The following is an 8,124-nucleotide window of genomic DNA, read 5'->3' as shown; positions in this document are numbered from 1 at the left end:
ACAAAATCTTCCGCTGACCCCTTTGAGGATTCTCTGTGCTTCCCCCAAAATCTCCCTGCTGTTTCCTCAACTATCTCTGTGTTTCCCCCCAGAACCCTGCTTCTGCCTCTTTTGAGCTGCCTCACCACTCGGTCTGCCTACGTGACAACGGTTGGAAATGAAGAAGCGAATAGTTGAATCAATTTATAATTTAACACTGTAATATCTAAAATCTAGAACATTGTTTCCAGAGAAAGGTCACCATATATCTTTTCGCCAATCTTTTTTTTTTTTTTTTTTTTGCTGACTATAGAAATATGTCTTGAAAAAAATCTATTTCAGACCTAATTATGTGAAAAAGTATTTTTCTACTAGATGGTGAAGTCCATCTAAAAGGGTTTGTTTATTTGTTTGTTTTCCACTATACAGGCCTCCTTCTTTTGTCATGACTTCTTGCCCTGCTTTGGCACTCGCTGAGCCCAGCAGGCACTAACTCGGCTCCCTGGACCAGTGGAAACCCTGCAGCCCTGCAGCCAGTGGGGCTCAGAGCTGGCAGTGGGGTGGTGGGACCTGATGCTTAGGAACATGGTTTAGTGGGTGACATTGGTAGTAGTGTGATGGTTGGACCAGATGATCTCGGAGGTCCTTCCAACCTTAGTGATTCTGTGATCTTCTATGATCTCATCACAGGGCCTGCAAGCATCCCTCAGGCAGACAGCACCCATCTGCTAGAAGCACAGGAAGGAAAATATTTCCTTATGTTTTTTGTTTCCCGATTTTTCCACAAATATTAATCAACTTCCCTGTTAAGATACGCAAGCTGAATCTTTTTTTTTTCTTTTTTGAACAATTAAAGCAATAAAAAAACAGTGATTCCTAAAATTGCAATGTTTAACAAGAAAGCTGAGAAAATAACTTGAAGAGAGTCATATCTCTTTAAAAAATTGCAAAGTTAGTTTTAAAAGATATTGAAATGCACAAAGTTGTTACTTTTAGATTGCTGTGTGTAAAGCCTTTAATGCTGTTTAAATTTCCTGAAATGTATGCTCACACATGTGCTCACACCATATAGGGAAGGGTGAGAAAATAAGAGGTTACGTATCTGAAAAGGAAGCACCCAAAATGTATTCACCATACACTTTGAGACATGCTAATAAAGCTGCAGCTACTGCGTGATTCAAAATGTGTAGCATGGGGAACTGAGTCACTTTTGTCTATGAGTGTATTTGCCTGCTTTGTTTTTAAAGCATGAGCTGAATGCTGTATTTAATCATTTCGGCTAAGAATTTAGAATAGTGTGCTCAGTAGCTCCTCTGTCTGACCATTTATCGGGTATGTGGCCAAACATGCTGCTGCTCCGTTGTCTGTGCCTGCATCGTGTGCTCGCCAGCAGTGATTATATGAGTAGATAAGTATTTGCTGTATGTGGGATTTAATCTTCCAGTTTACTTCAGATTTACTAAGCTTAATCTATAAAACAAATGATTGCTTTAAAGCAAGTCTTAAAAAAGAGGGACATACTCTCATTTATTGATGCTGAATTACTTGGGAATTCTTTAATGGTGTTTTTGTCAGGAACAAGACTTTGTTCCGGCAAATATTTACATGTATAAAGGAAATTGTACAGTTTCCTCTACAATAACATTGTATGACAATACAACAGCGTTATGTACAATAAAACAACAGGAGAGTGCTATAAGAATGAAGAGGTTTCAGAAAGTAGTTCTGAAACTTCGTCATTCAATACAGTCGTTTGGCACTGACATAAACCTTGCTCTCTCCCTTCATCTTCAGTGGTTTGAATGGCAGTGATTTCCTGTCTATGTGGTCACCAAAATCAATAATGTCACATTTGCAGAACTTGTACTTCAGGGCTTCTGCAATGCTGGTTGTGTACTACATTACGTTTTCCTAAGAAGTTTCAGACAGATTTCAAGCTTCTCAAGAAGTGTGGCTGAGGAGTCTTCTTTTTTTTGGGTAAGGAGTGCTTTTCTTCCTCGAAAGTATTCAGGCACTGGGACAGGCTCCCCAGGGCAGAGGTCACAGCAGTAGCCTGCCAGAGTTCAAGAGTGTTTGGACAACGCTCTCAGACACAAGGTCTGGTTTCTGGGTGGTCCTGTGTGGAGCCAGGAGTTGGACCCGATGATCCCTGTGGGTCCCCTCCAACTTGGGATATGCTATAATCATAAGAGTAAGTGTTTTGTAAAACTTTTTTTCCTAGTCTGTCTGTTTGAAGGTTTGGTTACCTTACGATTTGAGGCACTACGCTATGAAATACCAATTTCAAATATATATATAATTAAATTTCAGACTCTGAATGGTGGTCACACATGCCTGTACAAGGCAGAAATGTCTCACTTACCGGTATGAGAAAATTGTGCTGGAGGGAACAAATACTATGAATCACTTACAGCATATTTGCAAAGAGTTAATTACTCTTTGTGATATTATGAAATTCTTCTTATTTTATAAGAAAGAAACTGTAGTATAAATCAGACATGTTCAAACCTTTTCAGTGCATTCCCGTTCTAGGACATGGGGTAGAATTCCAAGACATTATAGTGCTTTTCCTACCCCAGTTATTCATCATGTATCACTGCGATCCCTCCATGCAAAACAAGCAGCCTGTGACTAGCCTATCACCTACAAAATGTGAGCCAGCGGGAAGCTGCTTTGAGTCTGAGTATTTGGCAAGTAAATCAAAAATAAAAATGAGCATAATTATGCAAATCAGAAAGCCAATCTCCAGACAATATCTCAAGTGGTGAAGGCATCAAGCCAAATACCTAGTGAGTTATTTGTGTTTACTGAGCAAGCACATGACACCAGAAAAATCTCTTTATACAGGAATGGTTACAGAGGCAAATTGTTCTCAGAGCTGGTGACTTTTATTCTTTTCAACAGTTTGGCACAGAAGGTAGAAACCAAAACCAAAACCCTGGGCCCAAGGTGAAGCTTCGGAGTCTTTGCTGAAGAATATCACTATGATAAGTTAATTAAGTTTTCCATATATTAATAATAGGACATCAGAAAGTAAAATTTAGTTGAATACAATTTTGACTCAAAGCTTTACACAGAAAAAGCTGGTAGTTCTCCAAATGCATGAAGTTGCTGTTATGCTTTCAGTATTTCTTTCCGTTCCTTGATGATGGAACATCATGGAAACAGGAATGCTGTAGCAGGGTGAGAAACAGTGCTGCTCCTTTTTATTCCTCGGTATTTGTTTTCTATTGCACAGCTCTAGAGATGAGGAGAGAAAACTCCTGCCCCAGAATTGTAGGAAGAGGAGCAATAAATTATGGAATAATTGTTATCTGAAAGAAATATTTTTCTTTGACAAGGCAAGACACTGTGAATGCAGCTCTCTCAGCAATTACAGCAATAAGTATTATCTCAGTAATTATTTCTGCTAGGACCGACAGAGGGCATCCTTTCTCTATGGAATCATGACAGGAACACGGAACTAAGAAAAGCTTTTGAAGAACCTAGTTAATTTTTGAAATTATTCTTCTGCATTTTAACTAAAAGTTTTTGAAGTTTAAAAATGAAACTGTTTAAAAAGCAGACTGTAGTTCACCCACCCAGCTCTTTGAGGCCATTGTAAGGCCTGCCATACAAACTTCTCAGTATAGCCTTTCATTTAGTGTTTTTATGGGTTCAGTAAGGCATGGTTTATCTCCTCTCCAAAGAGTAAATAATCTGCAAGATAATAAGAGTCTACCTCTTTTAAATAATTTCCTTAATTTCAGATTTATTTATTTAGCAAAAGCAAGGTAGGGCGTTTAGCAGTACCTTTTACTTAGAACAGCTTTTTATCACAAATGTGAAGCTACCAATTTTCCATATTTTAGATACTATTTCCTCTATCAGTGGGACATCAGAGAAATTCTTTGCATGTGAGCTCAGTTTTGCTGGCTAGTGTAGATACATATTATAAAAGCATACTGCTCCTTTTTTTTTTTTTTTTTTTTTAAATAAGCAACTTCCTTTCCCCTTTGATACTGCTGTCCCACCTCTCAGTCATGTATTTACAAGCTTGAGCATTCAATGGGCACTGCTGCATGTTCAGCAGTTTTGAGAAATAGCTTCTTTAGAAGGCTAAAGTCAGCTTTAGGAGCTTAACATTTTGGGAAACTTGCCTATAACCCTCACAACATACTGTTGTTAAGGCAGGTATCTTTCCAGTATATTCAGGCTGTGACCAGTTTAGATTTTTTGCTTCTACTTTGGATAACTAATACTGCTTAAGGACACTTTTTCATAACTTAGTGCAAGAGAACTGTTAGAATCACTCTCAGCTCCATTCCTGTAACAGTTATAGGTTGTAGGCTTAGTAAGTGTAATTAGGTGCCCAGAAAGCTACCTAACAAGGAAAGAAACTTTACTGACAGTCACAGCAGAACTGAAGAACATATATAATAAAGTACTGTACCCCACTCAATTCTTTCACAAAGAAATTGGGACAAAATAATCTGTGCATATTATTCTTTAACTCTGTGATACCAAAACATTAAATATTTCAGTTTTGTCACAGCAAAACTTAAGTCATTTGTATAAAGGGCGAGTTCAAGATCATGCCTTTTTTTAGTGTAACTGACTAATTAACTCTCATTTGGGGGCTTAAAAGTGAAGTAACATCTAGGAAAGGGGCAGCAATCCAAAATATACTTGAAGAGAACTGGCGTTAGCTCTAACTATGTCCTGTCTGTCAGACTAACGTAACCGAGTCTGTCCCTGAACCTGGAAACTGGCTGCTGTCTGGAACAAGAAAGAAAAAGCACGTTTTGGTAATTCAGCTGCCACGGCATCCAAGATCTCCTGCCTGCCAGAGGTCAGGAGTTTATGCCCGACTGTGGAAATTAGAAAATATCCCTTGGTTGTGAGAGGCCTACAATTAACAATGGAGAAAAAAAAAAATCAAGAGGAAATAAAAAATAACCTGACACATCCTGGGTTAGCTGGTAGACCACAGAAATGCAGAACAAATACTAAAATTCAAGCCAGGAATACAATTTCCACTACATCCTTCCTTCTCTTCCCCTGCTTCCCCCTCCCCTCTCGCTGGGTTACGAGAATGGTTCTGTATTTAAGATAACATCCTATTGTGAGTGCTATATGTGCTCTTTTAAATGTGCCATGTATGCCACCGTCTGCCAGTCAATCTGTGGTACAGAAACAAAGCTTTCCTCTCTCCCACCTCCCACTGGTACTCCAAGCTGGAGAATGAATGAAGTGAAAAGTAATAAAATAGCTTGAAATTTTAAGACTGCACAAAGTAGGAAAACCTTTATGCAGGTTAAGCTTTAAGAAGCTACAGCTAAGTTGAACTTCTTAATAGTAATATCCTATAATCCTTAGTTGTCTTCTTTGTTTCTTTATGTACCACAAATATCAATCACTATGTCCCAATTTAAAGTAAATGGAGAGTAGTTATGCACTAAAAGCATATTTAAAATGGTAAAACCAGGTAGAAGAGTCTAAATGTAATATCCACATATGTAACAGGAAATTATCACTGATTGTGATAATTGAAATGCACTTTCTGTTACAATTATACAAATTTTCTCTACAGCTATATCACAGGTCTGAAGAAGTCAGCAATGAAAAATGTAGGTTCCTTGCCAGAACACACAGCATCTCACCTATCACAGAATCACAGAACAATCGAGGCCGGTGGGGCCCTCTGGAGGCACCTGCTCCAGCCCCTGCTCCAGCAGGGACACCCACAGCAGGGTGCCCAGCACCACGTCCAGGCAGCTTCTGGAGATCTCCGAGGAGGAGACCCCACAGCCTCTCTGAGCAGCCTGTGCCAGGGTTCTGTCACCTGCCCAGCACAGCAGTGCTGCCTGGTGTTCACAAAGAACCTCCTGTGCTCCTGTCTGTGCCACTGCCTTTTGTCCTGGCACTGGGCACCACTGAGAAGAGCCTCGCCCTGTCCTCCTACACCCTCCCTTCTGATGTTTTTATACTTTAACAAGGTCTCTCTATGCAACCTTTAGTCATAGACAAATAGATTTTTTTTATTTTTTTATTTAATTATTATTGATTCCAGTTAGCTGGTAACTTCTCATATTGTTTCAGCATGTGCCAAATAGTATGGCACATAGTATGGCACAGAAGGTTCCCTATGAAATGTCCTTTTACTATGCCTAAATGTTCTCCAAAAGGTTGCAGACTGATTCCTATTCTTCTGATTGACAACAAAGACTATTCTGACAGACTACTTTACTAAAAGAGAAAAAAAAAATGTACCAAAAGCAGCAGTCACTCAGTCAAGTATGATTTGAACAGTATGACGTGATCCAAAGATGTCCTGTGTTGAGGCTGACAGGGTCATGAGTGATTTTGGAGATTTAGATTCATTCCAGTTTATTATTATTATTGTTGTTGTTGTTGTTGTAATTATTATTTCAGGGAGTAGGCATGTTCCCTGACTGCCATTCTTTGAAAATAAATTATATGTTATTTGATCAAGACACGACTTGTTGGTTCTCTAAATGTTGGACCAAATCCCTAAACAAAACAAACAAACAAAAAGCATAACAAAACTCAAAATGTGCCAGAAAATATCAATCATTTTACTCATTTTTCTTAATGGCAGAATCTGTCTCCCTGCCTACAAATTAAATAAAGCAGTTTACTGCTGTGGTGTCAGTTAAAGAACAAACAAACAAACAAACACCAACAAAAAACACAGTTAACAAGTAGATGCTGTTTAGTTCATGCATGAGGTAGAAAGTCTGTACAGGTAGACTCATAGAGAGCCTGACTTACAAAATCCATTATTCATCTGAAGTTTTTGGCTTCTGTATGTGTCAGTGAAGAGGGATGCTTTAAGAACTTTAGAAAGTCCTCCAATGAAATTCTAGCATAAAGCTGAATTTAGTAATGGGACCACATGAAGAAGATGCAAGTAAAATTAGCTACAGTATTTGAAGTTCCTGGAGAGCATCAGGTCAGCAAATTGACTTATTTTAATTGTTGTTTTTTTGAGTTGTTTTCTTCTTTTTTCATTTTGCTAACTTTGACTGTTTTAGGTAACAACTGGAAAAAAGAGAGGAAAAAGACACCATCCTTTATGACTTGGTTTTATTTGTGTTTTATTTTTTTTTCAGTCTGTGGTCAAACAAATACATCTTTTCTCTGATAACCCAGTATCTCCATGTTCTCATGAATTACTGTTGGTTTTCTAATTCTTTCTTGGAAATTTGTTCTCTGGGAAAAGTCACTAAGAAGGATCTGATTGTTAGATTGCCTGACATTTTGAAATTATTTGGATTGTATTAATTGCATGAAAATGATGTTAATCACAGGAGAAAATGCATCAGAAGTTGACTGTTTCTTTTTCAGCATCTTTTAATCCCATTAGACAATTAAGTTTTTAGGAGTGATGCACTTGGCATGTTGAGTGGTTCTGTCCACTTCGTTCAGAGTAGTCCCAGGAGGTACTAGACAAGGACTTTCAAATGGATTTTCAGTGACACAGCTGAACCTATGCTATGTGATAAATCCTGATGGCCATTTTCCTCCATCTTCTAGAAGAAAATGTTTGATTTATAGTTAAACTGAGGCTATAAGGAGAAAAAGGAGCCACTCTGAGGATCTGTTGATGTCTGCCACCACTCCTCCAGTTGAGTCAATTGTAGTACTTTGACAGACGGCTTTGCAGAGTCAAAGTCTTGGTTAATGTATCATTCTTCACTTACACAAATGCTGTTTTTTCCTGTGGTTATTGTCTGCTGCCTTTGAGAAGCATAGCAGAAGTTCAGTGTTATTTTGACAAAGGGCAGCCACTTCCTCACTTGCCTCATCCTTTTAAACGTGGGACAGAGGGGATGCTCAAATTGTTCCCACTGAAATACTGTTGGAAAACATCTGAATAGCTATATCCTTCATGTGAGTTCAGATTCAGGACTTGGCAGCAAGTCACGCTCCTGGCTCCAGGGTGTCTGCTCTTCTTCCTAGATGTCACCTTCACAGTGCCATCGCATTGCCCAGGACCTCATTCCGTCAGTGATACACACTGCATTTCTATCATCCCCAGGGATTTTCCCTGACATTGGCCTGTACTGCAGAATTGAGCCAGCTGCAGGAAAATCTCTGTCACTCCTTTCAACTCTCTCTGGAATTACGTGGCACCCGGTC

Source organism: Cygnus olor, chromosome 4, assembly GCF_009769625.2.
Source record: "Cygnus olor isolate bCygOlo1 chromosome 4, bCygOlo1.pri.v2, whole genome shotgun sequence".
In the NCBI taxonomy this organism is placed as follows: domain Eukaryota; kingdom Metazoa; phylum Chordata; class Aves; order Anseriformes; family Anatidae; genus Cygnus; species Cygnus olor.
The sequence above is the reverse complement of the archived record's forward strand: the minus strand, read 5'-3'. Positions refer to the sequence as shown.